Source organism: Chenopodium album, chromosome 12, assembly GCF_948465745.1.
Source record: "Chenopodium album chromosome 12, dcCheAlbu1.1, whole genome shotgun sequence".
In the NCBI taxonomy this organism is placed as follows: Eukaryota; Viridiplantae; Streptophyta; class Magnoliopsida; order Caryophyllales; family Amaranthaceae; genus Chenopodium; species Chenopodium album.
Window position 1 is genome coordinate 35,388,275 of NC_137845.1, and position 20,388 is coordinate 35,408,662.

Sequence of the window (20,388 nt, forward strand, 5' to 3'; positions counted from 1 at the left end):
AGTTTGGTTTCACCTCCTTGTCCAACAACTCTAGAGCAAGTCTAATGAGAGAAAAATGGAAAAGTTTAAGTAGAATGAACTCTTAAGTAACCTCATTCACCTTAATAGTATTGCAATGCTTCTCAAATTCCTTGAGATGGTTGAGGGGACTCTCATGCTTTGCACCACTAAATTGACGTCTTTCTATCAATGTAATTGATATGTCTATTTTATATAGTGATTTACCCCCGTCCCTTGGTCATAATTAGGAGTATTCTTGGCTCTTCAGAGCCATTTTTATTATTAATTTGTGCTTTCTAGCGTTTTTGTAGTCTTGGTTATGTTTTATAGGAAATTGCACCTTTGGAGCTTTTTCCCAGGATTATTTTGAGCAACTACGAGCATTGGATGAGTACGACCACCTTTCGTAGCGCAAGGCCGGTTGGAATCACCAAACTGATGAGTAAGGACTCGACTTTGAAGAAACCGAGGCATTTAGACCGAGTATTCAAGTCCCGAACTGGAAATCTAGATTGGGCATAGGATCAAAGCCCAATCGAAGTGCCAAACCTTTCCCAAGTGGCCTTGCTCGGTTAGGCACCTTGCCTTGAGGCGCGCCCGACCAGGCAGGGCGGAAGGTTAATGAAGCACTCTTTGCCCTGTCTCGCGCCCGACTGGGCGCGAGAGATGCATAAAGGATAAAAAAGGCGGGCCCGGATGGGCGGTGCTGCTCCTGACCGGGCCGTGTCATGGAGCTATTTTCCGGCGATTTTTTACTTAGATTTTAATTAGGAATTTTATGTTTTGTATAAATACGTTTTAGTTGCTTTTGATACAATTATCTCTTTTTCATTAGTTTAATCTTCTCTTAAGCTTAAACTTCTCTCTTGTTTATCTCTCTACAACTTTTGGTTTATTCAATTCATTATATATGTTAACTTTGGTAACAATTTCTTCCCTTTTTATTTCAGTAATTATTTAATTTTGTTCATCATATTTTGCTTAATTGCTTTGATTAGTTTAGATTTAATTATGTGTGAGTAGATTATTTTCTAGGGTTGTGGGGATCCATAAATAATATGAAGGGGTAATTTATTATTGTTGATTGTCAATGGTTGATTAATTTCCTATTAATTTATTTAATGCTATGCAATTAGCTTAGGCCTGGTTTAATTGTATGAGTTTTGCAATATTGATTCGAGATTAGACAGATAAGAATTGATGTTTAGGCTTAGTTTCAATAGGCAGGTTAATTTATAAATGGTTAAGTCAAGATTCGAAAGATGCGATTTAATACCGGTAGATTAATTCTGTGATTGTAATACGTACCGAAAGCCCTTTATGATCTGATTAATTAATGCATTGATGATTGATTGTTGTGTTTTACCCTGGGATATTATTTATTGGTGAACCTATAAACTAGGCTTTTATTATTTGATTTTCTTCTAAAACTTTAATCTTCAGAGTTTAGTTCTTTACGTACCAATAAATTAGTTACTTAATAATTTAGATTACTTAATTTAATTAGGAATAAATTGATTTGTTTCCCCGTGGTTCGACCCTTCTTCCCTATATGCATAGTTAGAGGACTTAGGAATTATTTTTGACTAGGTGATACGACTTTATCCTGTCAAAATTTGGCACCGTTGCTGAGGAAACTGTGTTATTTTTATTTCTGATTGTTTTTGTAGTCTAGATTATTCCTTCTAGTCTTAGAGAACGCAAGTTCTTTGAGACAAATTTCTCATATTTGTTTGTTTAGTTCTGTGTTTATGCCTAGTGGTTCTAGATCAGTTTACATTCCATTCGATCCTGAAATCGAACGATCTTTTCAGAGACAGAAGAACCTTTACAGATAGGTACGAGACACTTCTAAAGGTAATCCACCTTTGGAACCCCCAGAGATGACGACACCACCACCTCCTTCAGCTCGCAAGCTTAGCGATTATTCGCAGGCGTCCCTGACGGATTTTCCACATCTTACTCCTACTCCGGCTCTTGATGGAGTGCAATTCGAGATCAAGCCCCAATTCATTACGATGATCGAAAGAAAGCAATTCGGTGGAGCTAAGGGTGAAGACCCTAATCTTCACATTGCAGATTTTTGTCAGTATTGCAATACCATTAGGCAAGCTGATATGGAATTTAATGGATATAACCTTCAATCGTTGTTGAAAAGTTTGGAATCTTGAGCGTCGGTTAAGAAACTCTAAGCAACACGAGCTTTAAACCTAAACTAGGCCAAGAATACAGAAGCACAAGCTTACGTAAAACTTTATAAATTTCAAATTGACAAAACTGATTTTTAGTAAGAGCCTAAATGCCATTATATAGGCTACAAATAAGTACTAAGATTTCTAATTACATTAGAAGTCCTAGATAAATCAACTAGCCAAATTCCTAAACACACTTCTAATACAGATAGAACTATTTAAAAGATAAAATTTCCTAAACTTAATCCTAAACTCAAAAACTAATCAAAATAAATAACAATATTAAAATAAGAAAATAAATCCTAACCGCTTAAAACAAGAAAAACCCTTTCAAGTGAAAGGTAAAAACTTGTAAGCAAAATCTAAAATAACAATTAAACTATTAAAGATCGAAAGTTCCAAGAGAGGTAAAATTTTCCATTATTATTCCGCATCATACTCCCCCTCTTGAAAAAAACTTGTCCTCAAGTTTCATCTTCAAAATAAGGTACGAAATCGGATGAAGTAACAGTAGCACAAACTCCATTCCCTAGAAGAACCTTGAATGTTTCATAGCCAACCTTTTCAATAATGACAAAGGGTCCCTCATCCATTGGTTCACCATTCTTGTGATTAATATGCAAACGTTGAGCATCTAAGGACAACCACACTTTCGATCCCTCTTGCAAATTAGTTCCTTTGCGCATTTGGAGCATTTTGTCCCTTCGTTCTCTCTTATCTTTTGAACAATCAAGTACCTCATGATGGCACGAGCTAAAACACACATGAGCAATGCCTCCTTTTTGTTCTTTAGGCATAGGTGAACGTATAGGAGGTAAGGGATGCAAGGCTAAACGTTTGTCTCCAATAAGAACCGAATAGACAATGGTTTTGCCATTGTGAATAATGTGTCTATCACTTTGCCAAGGTCGTCCAAGTAGCAAAGAAAATGCTGTCATTGGCACGACATCGTACCAAACTTGATCCACATAGTCGCCTACTTTAAAACCAATCAAAGCTTGTTTTTTAACCCATACACCATTGTCATCATTAAACCAACTCAATTTTTATGATTGAGGGTGCTTTCTTGTAGGTAATTGAAGCAAATCCACCATAGAAAAAGCACAAGCATTTTTACAAGAGCCACTATCAATTATAAAAGAGCAAACTTTACCATTAATTAGGCACTTAGAATGGAAAAGATTAGACCTTTGCTCATCTTTTTTCTCATCATGCGTGGCTAATAAAGACCTCCTTAAAATCAAGCTCTTAGGCTCATTTTCTGCATAGCAAACCTGTTAATTTACCCAAAAAATAAGAATCCGTCACATCTTGCGATTTGTCTTTAAGTAAGGCTTGTTGGAGTTGTTGTTCAAGACCATCCGATTCATCCACGTTTTGAGATAAAAACGTGTAGTATTCCTCCTTAGTAACAAGTGCCTTGTTTGGACATTGCTTAGCAAGATGCCCCATGCCCAGACACTTAAAACAAACAATTTGTTTCATCTTTTGTTGACTTTGAGGAAAAGAAGATTTCCCTTGCTTTAAGTTAGACACAATTTTGTCATGCTTAGACGTGGCATCTAATGAACTAGGAGCAATATCAGAATTTTCGGCTTGCGGTTTAAAAGAAGGGTGTGACTTCTTTTGCTTCTCTAAATTGCAAGAAATCATACAAACATCATAAAAAGTAGTCAAGGGTAGTACTTCGACTTGATTTTGTAGAGATGTATTCAAACCAATCACAAATTTTGCAATCTTTTGTTCCTCTTCATCTTTGCAGTCACAAGCAATATAAAGTCTTTTGAATTCTTTGATATAATTAGCAACCGAATATATCCTTGTGTCAAAGAATTTAATTTCAAATATAAGTCTTGCTTATAAGATCGTAGAACAAAACGTTTTCATCTTAGCCTTTAAATCTGTCTAAGTAGAGAGTTGTAGCTTACACTCTCTTTCACGTTTATTTTGCATGGAATCAAACCAAAGGGAAGCATACCTTGTGATCTTGAGGATACCGTGATTAAAATGTTTGTGATCGTCCAGATTTTTGTGTGCAAAGATACGCTCCATTATCCTCTCCCAATCCAAGTATAAGTCTGGATCACCATCACCATCAAAGCTAGGCAAATTAGCAAGCTTTATCTCCTCAAATGTGTGATTGCGTATGTGCGGAGTTGGTTCACAATTATGTAGTTCTTGCTGGAGTAAAGCAGTAACTTCTTCCGACTTATAAAACCGAGCATTAATCATCTTGAGCTCATCCAACAATGCCGCAAATTCAGCTTGATTCACCATGTTTAAGTTAATGATTAAACACACAAAACCAGTCAAGAAATTGATCAAAAGTGCGAGGACCAAAACCCAATGAAAAAACCTCGAAATATTCTGAAAGTTTGTATACTGCTAGCACTATCTGTCTAAAAGACTCAACAAAAATTCAGCAAAAAATTCCCAGCCAAGTGGTTGCAGTTTATTTTTTCCTCAACACTGCCAGATTAGGTCAATTTTTGACTAGTTGCGAAAATGAACCCAGTTTAATAGATATGCTCCTCAAAAAATTCTCCAATTTTGCAGATAAAAACTAGACAAAAAATTAACCATTTTGAAAAAAATAATCACCTCAAAATCTTTAGAAACGAAGGAGAACCAAGTCAATCAATATGACCTTCAAAACTGAGTTTTTTTGACACAAATTGTCAAACTTGTCCCTCGTCATCCCAGCAGCCACACCAATTTGATATGGAATTTAATGGATATAACCTTCAATCACAGTTGAAAAGTTTGGAATCTTGAGTCTCGGTCAAGAAACGCTAAGCAACACGAGCTTTAAACCTAACTAGGCCAAGAATACACAAGCACAAGCTTACGTAAAACTTTATAAATTTCAAATTGACAAAACTGATTTTTATTAAGAGCCTAAATGCCATTATATAGGCTAAAAATAAGTACTAAGATTTCTAATTACATTATAGGTAAATTAACTAGCCAAATTCCTAAACACACTTCTAATAAAGATAAAACTATTTAAAAGATAAAATTTCCTAAACTTAATCCTAAAATCAAAAACTAATCAAAATAAATAACAAGATTAAAATAAGGATATAAATCCTAACCGCTTAAAACAAGAAAAACCCTTTCAAATGAAAGGTAAAAACTTGTAAGCAAAATCTAAAATAACAATTAAACTACTAAAGATCGAAAGTTCCAAGAGAGGTAAAATTTTCCATTATTATTCTGCATCACAAGCTGGGGTCATGCAAGACCAAATCAGGGAGATTCTTTTTCCCTTTTCTTTATGTGGAAAAGTTAAATTGTGGTTTAATGGTTTGAATATGACTGCACTTGGTATTACGGACTGGAAAACTCTTGCTTTAAATTTTTATAATAAATATTACCCTGCAGAAAGAACAACTTTACTAAGGAGTGCAATTCAAAACTTTGCCCTAGAGCCAGATGAAACTCTATATGAGGCTTGGGAAAGGTTCAAGGATCTACAGAGAGAATGCCCCCACCATAATTTAGCACAGTGGCAGTTGATTCAAGCTTTTTACAATGGGCTTGGAAACACATCTAGAACAATTCTAGATTTTGCAGCTAGTGAGAGGTTTATGAATCTTAATGTTGATAATGCAGGTCAAGTTATCGAAGATATGGCAATTCATAATTCCCAATATGGGAATCCTAGAGGTTTTGCTATCAAAAGGAAACATAATGTTGATTCTGTATCTTTTGTGCAGACTCAATTAACATCTATTTGCCAGAAAGTAGATAATCTTAGTACTGTTATTCCTAATTCTGTAGCTAATGTTTCCGCTGTCAATAATACTAATGAAGCTTTTTGTGAAAATTGTGGAATTGTAGGGCATTGGGAGCAAGATTGTATGAGTTCCATGTAACAAGTTAATGGGAGCAAGATTATAGGAGTTCCATGGAGCAAGTTAATTCCTTCCAAACCTATAAGCAAAATAACCCATAATCCTGGCCTCCGGAACCACCTATATCTTTCCTACCGGAGTACCAATGTGCAAAATCCTCCACCTCCACAACAATCACAACAACAACCACCACCACAGCAAAAATATTACTGTAGGGAATACTTCAAGAATTAACCCCAAGCTTGAACCCCACTGTGATCATACACTTAAGTATGGTGGCGTCCAAAGGGAAGGAAGCTAGAGCAAAAGAGTCGCCAACAAGTTAGGAACTTGTAAACCGTTCACAGGTTGAAGGTTACACCCCTTAACGATCCAGGAGATCGTCAACTCCAAAAGGTCTTGAACCAAATAGGGTTCGGGGATGAGGGTACAAATCCAACCGAAATGAGATTGAACCTGCCCTAATAATAGGCCTCTACTTTATTCTTCTCGTATTCATGTGCGCTTTCTGACTAACATGCAAACAATAGGTTAACCCTAAACGTGTTTATCTATGTTGGTTGAATATTAATGCACAAATAAAACTATTATTGGCGATCACTTGAATTATAATCAAATTAACCCTAAAAAAGATTATTAATTATCTTATTAAGCGTGATTACAAGTACAAATTCCCTTTAAATATGCATAAAAGACGTGATCAAGAAATAACAATAAATAAACATCAAGCAACATAATAATAACGATAATCATAACAATCACCATAATAATAATAATAATCATAATAATAATAATAATCATAATAATAATAATATTCTCAATCTCAAAGCATAATAATATTAACAAGATCCTGGGCATGATACTAACAAGATTAATAACAAACCCTAGCATGTCACTAAGTAATAAAGATCAAAGCTTTAGCTCTAACATGATACTAACATGATATTAGAAAAGAGTAAAAGGCACCCTAAACATGATACTAGAAATCAATAATAACATCCTAACATGATACTAAGAATTAAACAAATTTAAACATGCTTTCTACAAGAATAGAGAAACAAGATTACATACTTTGATGCCTCGTACCTCTTTCTAATAACAAAATACACGCGTTAGTCACTTCAAGGAAAAGTAATAAATCAAACAATGAAATCAAATAATTGAAATAGAGATTAGGGACCAAACCCTCAGAAATTATAACCTTTCACGTCTAGGGCGAATGCAACTTCGAACTTGACTAGGTGTGTCTAGTGCTAATATATGGGGAATTGTGTTTGAGGGAAGGTTTAGATAAAGAATAGAGAGAGAAAGCTTATAGCTTTAGAGAGAGAAAGATTATTGTTGTAGATGATTGAAAAAAGGGGAGATATGACCTCTATTTATAGGAAAAAAGAGAGTCGAAGAATAAAAAAAGAATCCGAATTCGAATCGAAATAAAACTCGTCGGTCAGCAGTTTTTTGCGAATTTTGTTTTTATCATAACTTTTGATCAAGAATTCCAAATAAGTCACAAAATATTTCTTTGGAAAGATCTTGAAGTCTACTTTCCAACCCAATTAAAATATTTTGTAGATAAAAAGATATGGCCGAAATAGTGGGACGGTGTCAGTTTTGGATAGAGTTTCGTATTCCTTTCATATCTTTTTCGTTATAGCTCGGAATTAATATTATAATATATCATTGAAAAGATAATTTCAAGATCTATACAACCATATAAGATTTGGATAAAAATTATGAGGAACGAAAACAATATCTTACTGTCTTTGAACATCTTTAAATTCGAATAGAATTAGGACTTAAAAAGGAAGGTTTTTAAAAAAGGAAAGTTTTTATTCAATTTAAAACTCTTTGATTCTATCTTTTCAAAAAGGATAATTAAGATCTTTTCGAATCTTATAGAAGCTTCTAATTAATCCTAATTATTTTAGGAATAGGATTAAACCTTTGGACCCTCCACATGATCATTTGGGCGTAGGTAAAATCCGATTTGGGCCAAGTTTAGTATTTTGGCCATAACTTCCTCATTATTCATCGGAATTGGGCTTATAATATATCGTTGAAAAGGTCTTTTCAAGCCCCATTCAACTACACCATTATTGGACCCTTACCATGGACCAAACTAAACTAGAATGCACGTTTTCATAAAATAGGGTGAGAAAAAAAATATTTTCAAAAACAGAAAGAAGAGATATTTTAATAAAAACATCCTCATCACTAGAATTTTCACACTTTCACCTCGTTCGATAATCAAACGACGTGAAAAGTATTCATCACTGGGTTTGGTTTTGGGGAGACACAAATGGGTGTCTACAGAAGCCCCACTTTGACTGAGTTTGGAGAAACACATGTTTCGAAAACGAAAGTCAAAGTAGCGATAGGGACGGAGAATGATTCAGAACGTTATGCGATCCTAAATCATTCTTATAACGCCGATACTTGCAAACTAGCGTTAGTTAAAACAGATAAAAGAGTTAAGAAACGCGTATCTTGCACCGTCGAGCACACGTCTCTGAGGGTAACCGATTTGTTGCATTTTGTTTTGGCAACCTTCCACAAGCTAGAGAACGCCATCCCGCCTGAAGACTGCTACTCTTGTAACTGCTCCAATTTCCGCTGTGATAATCTTTCGCAAGCCAGGGAACACTATCGAAGATTGCTTCGTCTGAAGTCATCCTCAGTTGTTGCGATAATATTCCGAAGATAATTACCGAAGATCAACGCCTGTCGATCCTTAATGCCGCTTGAATTTTGATGTTGATGCTTTGGGTGATGACAGTCCTCTTTTCTTCAGGAACAGTTGTTAACACGACTCTTGTATGATGTATGCCAATCCGATTTAGGGAAAGTTGTCAATGCCACGTAAAAATCCATCCTTGGAAATATTGCTACGATGAAACGACAATCTGTATCTCGGAAAGTTTGCCAAAATCCAATTTTGGGAAAAGTTGCCAATGCTTCATAACAATCTGTCATAAGAACTTTTCTACGATCGACAATCCACATCTTGGAATATAACTCTTGAAAGCAATCCACCATGGAAATTTGCCAACGCTATGCGACAATCCTTTAGGAAAATATTTCCACTATTGACAAACCGCGTCTTGGAACATTTGCAAAAAAAGAGTTGACCGACAATCCACTTCGGGAAAATTTTCCACTTACTGAAATGAATGACAATCCACGTTGAGGAACCTTTGCTGAAATTTATGATGAGTAGATACCTACGACAATCCTTTGGGAAAGTTTGCCATAGGGAACTATGTGTATGACAATCCAATCTTGAAAAACTTGCCAGAGATGACAATCCGAACTTGGAAAAAATTGCCAAACAAAGAAGGAGCACGACAATCCACGCTTGGAAACTTTGCCAGAGATGACAATTCAATCTTAGAAAAATTGTCGAAGATTTTATGAATGTATGACAATCCGAACTTGGAAAAACTTGCCAAATAGAGAAGGAGTACGGCAATCCATGCTTGGAAACTTTGTCGAAGGGATGATAATCCAATCTTGGAAAAATTGTCGTATAAGAAGATACGCGACAATCCATATTTGGAAATATTGTCAGTTGGGGAAGACAATCCAATCTTGGAAAAATTATCGTATAAGTGCTTGCTTTTGAACAGATGCCTTGGTGCTTGTAATGAGCCAATGCTTAGGCGCTTAAGCTAAGTGAGACGATCGTCATCAGGTCAATCACTTACTGCGATTGTAATCGAGCCGACTACTAATCATGTCAATTTGCTTATAGGGGCTAACTGGCGTACCAAGGAACCCGAAATTGCTGAAAGAGGTTGAAATAATTGCTCTGAGTGGTTGAGCATTCTGTCGCCGCTGCAATGTCTCTGGCGCCGCGATTTGGCTCTGTCGCCAGACGCTGGAATCTAGCGCCAGGCGCTGAAATCTGTTGCCAGACGCTAGATGTTGTCGTCTGGCGCTGGAGTAGGGTCTTCCCTATTATGCTCTTGCTACTGCTGGGATGCACCCTTATTTATCTTTAACTATAGGACTTTGCTAATTTCTTTAATTATTTTAGGGTTGACCTAAGGTTTGATGTCGCTTGACTCATTGACTTGGCACGACCCAAGGTATAAACTTGACTTGCTGTGATTGACCCGAGGTTGACTCGACTCGAAGTGAAATGACACGTGTGACTCATGACCCGTGTGTGCATTGTATTGTGAAAAGAAAAAATTTTCCGTCCTTTTTTGTGGAGGGTACCGACTTTCCCCCGAAAAAGAAAGACGTAAAAACGAATTAAAGTGAAGTTTTTGAAGGTGCATGTTGAATGAGCTTAGTCAAATGTATGCGCCCACGTTGTATCTCATAGTACAAGGATTGTAACATCTTAGACTATCCTATTTGACTCGATGATGAAAGTATTTAGGTAACTTAGGCGCGGAGGCTAAGTGATTCATACTTTGTGATGCAATGATGATTATGATTGATGAGGCATGCTTCAGCGTTGTGTTAAGATTTCATGACAAAGGGTTCCTAAAGGTAGGATTATTTTGTCATGTATCTGTGATGTGTGTGATAGTAACACTAAATTTAGGCCGCAAGGGCTAAGTGTGTGGAAAAATATATTGAAAAGAGTAAAATGGTGGTGACTCTTAGGCTAGGTAGGCTAATAATGTAAGGATCAAGCCCCCAAGTCTAGCTCTAAATGGAAAAGGGATGAGCATTGGAGATCCTTTGATATGATCATGGTGTGAGTGTGTGAATGTGAATATGAATGCATTTTTATTACGGCCTCACCCCTTTGTGAGGTTGCCTACGTATCCGTTAGGAATCAGGCCGAATGTAGCTCTAGCCTAACCTTGCACAAGTGTGTATACCTCAAAAAGGTCTTTTAAGGGTTGTAACATGGTTAGGCTAAAGGTTTGAAGAAGAGGGGGATAAAGGCTCAACACCCTAGGTAAGCCCCCAAGGTGTGCAACCTTGCTTTTGAATCTTTGTATTTTTATGCTTGAGTGTTTTAACTCTTTTTTTCTTTTTTTCTTTTTTTGCTTTTGCATTTTTTTTTTATAAGTGTGGGCAATCCCGATCATGCGGTTTATCACTCACTTGGCATTCATGTTTCTCAGGCACGGTACCGAGCACTCGATAAGAAACGCAATCTGAGACGTGCTCATATCAAAGACATGTTCATGTCAAAGACATTGGAACACTTGCCCTTTTGTACACTTTTATTGTTTCTATTTTGCTATTTTAATATTTTGAATTCACTCAAGCTTTTTATGAAATTGAAAATTGCATAAGTTGCACACCATCCCATCCCAAGGTTAGGTAGATATGGGTTGAAAAATGAAAGGTCTATCGTTAGACGAGGATCAAAGTGGTTTATCAAAAAAGGATTGCATATTTGAAGGGTGAAAGGTGATATGATGTGGCTACAAGGGGTGCCTCAAATCATTGGTATATCTTGTGCTTAGTTTGACATGGATTTTTTTTTTTTTGTTTTTTTTTAATGCAATGTAATGAAATGATCATATGCAGGAAAATAAATGCTTATTTTATTATAGGGAAAAAGAAGAAAAAAAACCTACAAAATAAATCTAAGAAAGGTGCCTATGTTAGACTTATTGGGGAAGGGAAAAAATGAAAAAGAAATAGAAAAAAAAAGGTCATGAAATCTTGTCGTTGACGTTCGTCTTTTGTCTTGTGTCGTTTGCTTCAACATCACCCAGTCTTCTCGCTAGCTAGAGGCAATGGGATCTTGTTTGCTTCTATGAGATCTTGAATGAGATTTTGAAACCTGTAGCATTCATCGGTGGTATGACCATTTCCTTGATGGTACTTGCAATAGGAATTGGGATCCCATCTTGAAGATCGCTTTTCTGGCGTTGGATCCTCGGTAGGGCCAATGGGTTTGATTAATCCTCGATCGTAGAGACGATCGAAAGCAGCATCGTAGGTCATTCCAATGGGTGTGAACTCTTTCCTGGGTTTCTTTTTATATCCTTGATTATCCATAGCTTAGACACCGTTATTGTCAAAGGTGCTAACATTGTTACTAAAGTGGGCGTTTCTAGAAGAAGAAGGATTGTCGTTCTTCTTTCCTTTCCAGCCACTGTGGTTACTATTGTTAGTAGCTTTTTGCTTTGCGAGGTCATCTTCGATTTCAATACCGATATCATAGACGGCCTTGAAAGTATTCAAATTATGTTGATACTTTAAATGTTTTGAATACTTCTCTTGGAGGTTTTTGATAAACATCCTCACAGATTCTTTTTCGGAGGGCACGCCAATCATCTTAGCGGAAGTTTCCCTCCACTTATTAAAGAAAGAAGTACAACCTTCATTCTCTTTTTGTCTTAGCATCTCAAGTTGTCTATAATCGGTTTCGACTATTTATATCTATCAATGAAAGCGTTTACAATAGCATCCCAAGTAGAGGTTTTCTCTTTATCAAGAGAAAAGTACCATTGCTGACAAAGGGTTCTAAAGATAGAGAAAAAACAGAATGAAAAGCTTTCTTATCTATTCCCTTAATATTCATTACAGTTTCAAAGGCTCTTAAATGAAAATAAGGGTTATCCATTGCCTTGAATTTTGGGATGTCATTGGCATTGAAATTCTGCGGAAGAACATCCTTGTCCACCGAGACCCCTTGTGAGCTAATGCCCTGGAATCTATAGTCATTGGATAATCTGTTCAAACTTTCTTGCATGAGCTCCATTTGTTGTTGTCTCACAGGTCATTGATTTGGAGTGTCAGATTCTTCAACATTTCAGCCATGTTAGCCACTTGTCCCTTGAGTTCGTTGACTTCTTCCTGAATTTTCATTATCTTCTTAGCTTTCCTTTTTCGACCGATTGGCTTATCAAAAAGTTGAACTTGAATAAAGGTGTTGTATTTGATTAATCGTCCTTCTTTCCTTGACCAAGTGCTGTGGAAAGGGAAATTAAGGGATATTCGTTGTTAATTATTTGGCTCGACTCTATTCAACATGCAATAGATGGAAGAAGGTAGGAAGAATGAATATTGTGACATGGGGAAAGCATGTAGAGAATGGAAAGATGATGTAGATGGAGAGATATGAAAAATTAGAATAGAATGTACCCCCAATTCAAATGACGGAAAAAACCGACTCTTGCATGAACCTAAGACATGGTCATGGTGACATATACAAAGTGTGTGCTAAGACTAGTGAGTGTAGGTGACATGTTAAGACTCATGTCATGACCATGTGGCTAGACTATGTGACTAGACTCAAGCAAAGACTAAGTTAAGACCTCACATATGTGCACTAAACTGGACAGGCTGTAGTATTTTAGTCATAACTTTTGATCTGTGAATCCGAATTTGACAAAACCAACGGCAAATGAAAGATAAAACTCCGGACCACAGATCCATAGGTTATACGACTCGTAACTCTTCATAGAACTCTGGCTATGACCAAAATAAGTTGACGTTTGTGCAGTATACGGGAATAAAAATCCGAGTTGTCTCAAAGGAACTATGACTCGATTTTAGACATATTTATTAGCCAAATTAATTAACTAATTAATTAAGCAAAGTCCTTTAGTCTTTGGTTAGTTTATTTAGACTTAAACACAAGTCAAACAAACGGTTAGCACATATAGGGTATGCACAAGCAAAGAATGCACAAATAGTTCAAATAGTCACAATATGATGTAATGAGTTTGCAACCTAACCATGGCTCTAGTTCTCTAAAGTTCAAGGATATGGGTTAGTCAAAGAGGTTCCATGGTTATGAGTTCGGATGCATCGCGCGGAAGCCTTACTTTTGGAAGGGTTGGTGTGTATGGATGGGACCCCGCAAGTTAAAAACTTGCTTCCACAGTTTGGTGGATTCACAAACTCGGATGTACCCGTCGTTGCCAGGAGCGTTCGATTGGGTAGATGGAGCGTGAACCCCAAGAGGGTTATGTCCATATGTAGAACACATATGGGTTTCAGAAAAGAGAGAAAAACTCAATCAGGAAGTAGAATCGAGCCAACAGTCCTAGAAATGGTCAAAACAAGAAGGCAGAGTTCTGGCTTGGTATTGGAAGAACTTGGCGCTATACTACAGGGACTGTCGCCGCAAAAGTACCCCTGTCGCCAGGCGACAGAAGCACTTTACAGGCGACAAGCCGTGTTTTCTAGACGCTAGTTCCTACATGCCTCAGCAGGTATCTACGTTCTTAGAATTTTCCAGATTTCGCAGTATTATTTCAATTCTAGTTGTGAAAGATATTTCTCAAATTTCCTACGTGTAAAAATCTATGTTTTTGACTCATTTTGGATGGTCTATCCAATGAGGACCTTTTTTATGCATATGACAATAATGCTAATCAAAATTACGCACATGAAATACTTAGAACTTTTTGAGTCTCATCCACTCATTCTAAATCATTGCCGAAATAAATTTCAGGAATTATAATAGAAATCCTCCCCAGTGGAGTCGCCAAAAACTGTAGGGAATATTTCAAGCTTGAACCCCATTGTTATCATACACTTAAGTATGGTGGCGTCCAAAGGGAAGGAAGCTAGAGAAAAAGAGTTGCCAACAAGTTTTAGGAACTTGTAAACCGTTCACAGGGTGAAGGTTACACCCCTTAACGATCCAGGAGATCGTCAACTCCAAAAGGTCTTGAACCAAATAGGTTTCGGGGATGAGGGTACAAATCCAAACTAAAAGAGATTGAACCTGCCCTAATAGTAGGCCTATACTTTATTCTTCTCGTATTCATGTGCGCTTTCTGACTAACATGCAAACAATAGGTTAACCCTAAACCTGTTTATCTATGTTGGTTAAATATTAATGCACAAATAAAACTATTATTGACGATCACTTGAATTATAATCAAATTAACCCTAAACAATATTATTAATTATCTTATTAAGCATGATTACAAGTACAAATTCCCTTTAAACATGCATAAAAGGCGTGATCAAGCAATAACAATAAATAAACATCAAGCAACATAATAATAACGATAATCATAACAATCACCATCATAATAATAATAATCATAATAATAATAATATTCTCAATCTCAAAGCATAATAATATTAACAAGATCCTGGGCATGATACTAACAAGATTAATAACAAACCCTAGCATGTCACTAAGTAATAAAGATCAAAGCTTTAGCTCTAACATGATACTAACATGATATTAGAAAAGAGTAAAAGGCACCCTAAACATGATACTAGAAATCAATAATAACATCCTAACATGATACTAAGAATTAAACAAATTTAAACATGCTTTCTACAAGAATAGAGCAACAAGATTACATACTTTGATGCCTCGTACCTCTTTCTAATAACAAAATACACGCGTTAGTAACTTCAAGGAAAAGTAATAAATCAAACAATTAAATCAAATAATTGAAATAGAGATTAGGGACCAAACCCTCAGAAATTATAACCTTTCACGTCTAGGGCGAATGCAACTTCGTACTTGACTAGGTGTGTCTAGTGCTAATGTATGAGGAATTGTGTTTGAGGGAAGGTTTAGAAAAAGAATAGAGAGAGAAAGCTTCTAGATTTAGAGAGAGAAAGATTATTGTTGTAGATAATTGAAAAAAGGGGAGATATGACCTCTATTTATAGGAAAACAGAGAGTCGAAGAATAAGAAAAGAATCCGAATTCGAATCGAAATAAAACTCGTCGGTCAGCAGTTTTTGCGAATTTTGTTTTTATCATAACTTTTGATCCTGAAGTCCAAATAAGTCACAAAATATGTCTTTGGAAAGATCTTGAAGTCTACTTTCCAACCCAGTTAGAATCAGATTAAAATATGTTGTAGATAAAAAGATATGGCCGAAATAGTGGGAGGGTGTCGGTTTTGGATAGAGTTTCGTATTCCTTTCATATCTTTTTCGTTATAGCTCGGAATTAATATTATAATATATCATTGAAAATATAATTTCAAGATCTATACAACCATATAAGATTTGGATAAAAATTATGAGGAACGAAAACAATATCTGACTGTCTTTGAACATCTTTAAATTCGAATAGAATTAGGACTTAAAAAAGGAAGGTTTTTAAAAAAGGAAAGTTTTTATTCAATTTAAAACTCTTTGATTCTATCTTTTTAAAAAGGATAATTAAGATCTTTTATAATCTTATAGAAGCTTCTAATTAATCCTAATTAGTTTAGGAATAGGATTAAACCTTTGGACCCTCCACATGATCATTGGGGCGTAGGTAAAATCCGATTTGGGCCCAGTTTAGTATTTTGGCCATAACTTCCTCATTATTCATCGGAATTGGCCTTATAATATATCGTTGGAAAGGTCTTTTCAAGCCCCATTCAACTACACCATTATTGGACCCTTATCATGGACCAAACTAAACTAGAATACACGTTTTCATAAAATAGGGTGAGAAAAGAAATATTTTCAAAAACAGAAAGAAGAGATATTTTAATAAAAACATCCTTATCACTAGACTTTTCACACTTTCACCTCGTTCGATAATCAAATGACGTGAAAAGTATTCATCATTGGGTTTGGTTTTGGGGAGACACAAATGGGTGTCTACAATTACCATCCTAACTCTGTCCAGAAAACCCAATCACAACCCTTCTCATCTTCTGACTCTACTTTGTCAGAAATTAGAGCGATGTTATCAAATATGCAAAAGCGCATGGAGGGTAGGGATGCACAAATTGATTTGATTCTAGCTCATAATAAGATTATGGATAATCAAATTACGTAGATTTCATCTACCCTACAAACCCGTCAGCAGGGAGCCCTACCATCGCAACCAATCCACCCTACGGATCATGCTAATGCAATTACTCTAAGTAGTGGTTCACACTATGATGGGCCTCCTATGCCCAAAGATGATGAACCTATTGCTAATCCTGATTCCCTTATACTAAGTGCTAATATTACTAACTCTGTAGGGCTATAAGGGAAAACTAATTCTTCTAATGTTTCTTTGCTGGGTAAATCTCAGGACAAAGGTGGAGATGTGCGGGGACTAGTCATCAAACTTCAATTCCCAAATAGACATTTGAAGAGTAATTTTGATAAGCAATTTGGTAAGTTCTTAAAGGTTGTGAAAAATTTACAGGTAACAGTTCCTTTCACTAATTTAATCACTCCGGTTCCTGCATATGCTAAATTTATGAAAGATATTTTGACTAGGAAAAGGGCCTTTGATGAGGTAGAAACTGTAGCTTTTATAGAGGATTGTAGTGTTTATTGATAAATAAATCCCCTCCTAAATTAAAGGAACCTGGTAGTTTTTTATCCATTGTCATATTGGTAATGTTTTCATAAATAAAGCATTATGTGAGCTATTGTTAGTGTTATGTCATCGTCTGTGTGTTCTAAACTAAATATGGGTGATGAGAAAGTTACAAACATTACTTTACAGATGGCAGACCATTTTGTTTAATACCCCTTAGGTATTCTAGAGGATGTTCTTGTCAGAGTTGGTAAATTTTTTATCCTTGTAGATTTTGTTGTCTAAAACATGGCTGAGGATACACAAATTCCCATTATATTAGGTAAGTCTTTCCTCCACACTGCAGGAGCCATAATTGATGTGAAAAATGGAAAACTAACCCTTTCTGTTGCAAATGATAATATCACTTTTAATTTAGGGAAGTTTTTAAAAGGACCTATGTAAGAGGAAAATTGTTGTTTAATTGATGTGATTGATATAATGGATGATATTTGTGAAGATAGCTTACCACAGGTACTTGCAAGAGATCCCTTGGAGGAAATTCTTTGTAGCGAATTAATTACAGGTAATGCAAGTATTTTGGAGTACAGAGGTGGACGCCATAGAAGAATCCCACGCAATTGAAGAACTTGATCCTATAGAGAGTAAGAAGGTAGTAAAATTAGTTCAAGAATCAAAACTTGCAGAGGTCAAGAAACCTGAACTAAAACCTCTCCCTTCTCATTTAAAATATGTTTTTCTTAATGAGCAGGAACTATACCCTGTGATCATTAGTACTGCACTTGATGACCCACAAACTTCCCAACTTCTAGAGGTTCTTCGAACCCACAAAAGGGAAATAGGGTACAGTATTGATGATCTCAAGGGTATTAGCCCTGATTTTTGTATGCACATGATACATCTAGAGGACAACTATAAGCCATGCATTCAACCCTAGAGGAAGTTGAACCCCAATATGAAAGAAGTAGTTAAGAAAGAGGTTATGAAATTACTTGATGTAGGTATTATCTATCCTATTTCTGACTCAAAGTGGGTAAGTCCTATTCAGGTGGTTCCTAAAAAGGGTGTGATGAATGTTATAAAAAATGATAAAAATGAATTAATTCCCACTAGAACTGTTACAGGGTGGCGTATGTGCATTGATTATCGTAGATTAAATATCGCCACTAAAAAAGATCACTTCCCTCTCCCCTTTATTGATCAAATGCTTGAGAGGTTAGCTAATCATAAGTTATTTTGCTATTTGGATGGGTATTCGGGACTTTTCCAAATTCCAATTCACCCTGAAGATCAAGAAAAGACTACATTTACATGCCCTTATGGTACTTTTGCTTACCGTAGAATGCCCTTTAGTTTGTGTAATGCCCCTGCCACCTTTCAACGTTGCATGATGAGTATCTTTTCTGATTTCATAGAGTCTATCATGAAAGTCTTTATGGATGATTTAAGTGTGTATGGTTCTTCATTTGATGCATGTCTTATTAATCTCACTAAAATTTTGAAAAGATGTGAAGAATGCAATTTGGTATTAAATTGGGAAAAGTGTCACTTTATGGTGACTGTGGGAGTCGTTCTTGGTCATATTGTATCTGAAAAAGGTATACAGGTAGATAAATCTAAAGTTTCTTTGATTGAGCAATTACCTCCTCTAGTTAATGTTAAGGGGGTTAGAAGTTTCTTAGGTCATGCAGGGTTTTATCGTCGCTTTATCAAAGATTTTTCTAAAATATTAAACCACTAACTCACCTTTTACTCAAGGATGTCCCATTTATTTTTACTGATGAGTGTCTTGAGGCTTTTAATAGGATTAAGCAGGCTTTGATATCGACACCTATCATATGTGCTCCCGATTAGAATCTCCCTTTCGAGATCATGTGTGATGCCAGTGACTTTGCATTAGGAGTCGTGCTAGGATAGAGAAAGAACAAGGTTTTGCATGCTATCTACTATGCAAGCAAAACTTTGGATGAAGCCCAATTTAACTATACCACTACGGAGAAAGAGTTTCTTGCTGTGATTTATGCTTTAGACAAATTTAGATCATATCTAGTTGGTTCTAAAGTTATTATTTTTACTGACCATGCAGCTTTGAAATATTTAATAGGCAAGGAAGAATCAAAGCCTTGGCTCCTCCATTGGGTTCTCTAGCTCCAAGACTTTGATGTGGAGATTAAGGATAAGAAAGGTGTAGAGAACATTGTGGCAGATCACTTGTCACAAATCAGATATGATGAGGGTAAGGATTCTCTTCCTACAGATGATTCTTTCCTTGATGACCACTTGTATGTAGTCGTAGAGCAACATCCTTGGTATGCCGATTTTGCAAATTATTTGGTGGGCGGTACTCTATCTCTTGACTTGTCCTACCAACAGAAAAAGAAATTCCTTTCTAATGTTAAACATTATTTTTGTGATGATCCTTTTTTGTTTCATGAGTGTGCAGATGGGTTATTCCGCGGGTGTGTTCCCGAATGGGAAGTTCACAATGTTCTTACTAGATGCCACAATTCACCTTATGGAGGACATCATGGTCCCAACAAAACGGTGGCTAAGATCAATGAGTCAGGTTTCTACTGGCCTACCATGTTTAAGGATGCTAACTCTTTTGTGCAGGCTTGTGACTCTTGCTAGAGGACTAGCAACATCTTGCGGCAGCATGAGATGCCTCAAACAGGTATATTGGAAGTTGAAATTTTCGATGTCTGGGGTGTTAATTACATGGGACCTTTTCTTTCTTCATTAGGGAATCGATATATACTTATCGCCGTTGATTATGTATCCAAGTGGGTTAAAGCCATTGCCACACCTACCAATGATGCCAAGGTGGTCCATAGGCTTTTCAAGAAAATCATCTTTCCCAGATTTGGAGTACCTAGAGCGATAATTAGTGATGGAGGATCTCACTTTCATGAGCTGAAGTTAGACACCCTTCTGAAAAAGTATGGTGTATACCATAGGACATGTTTAGCCTACCATCCCCAAACTAGTGGCCAAGTTGAAGTTTCTAACCTTGAGATCAAGGCCATTTTAGAGAATGTGGTAGCAAAATCTAGGAAAGATTGGAGTGATAAGTTGGATGACACCCTTTGGGCGTATAGAACCACATTTAAGACCCCAATTGGTACTAAACCCTTTAGACTTGTGTATGGTAAAGCATGTCACCTCCCGGTGGAATTAG

General features: G+C 36.3%; 1 non-coding gene across 1 annotated transcript; it reads right to left on the minus strand.

Moving 5' to 3' along the window:
• Positions 1 to 5,587: 5,587 nt before the first annotated feature.
• On the minus strand, positions 5,588 to 5,694 carry LOC145573538 (small nucleolar RNA R71). Its single transcript, XR_014097531.1, has one exon. It is a non-coding gene; the product is annotated as a small nucleolar RNA R71 (small nucleolar RNA).
• Positions 5,695 to 20,388: the final 14,694 nt, after the last annotated feature.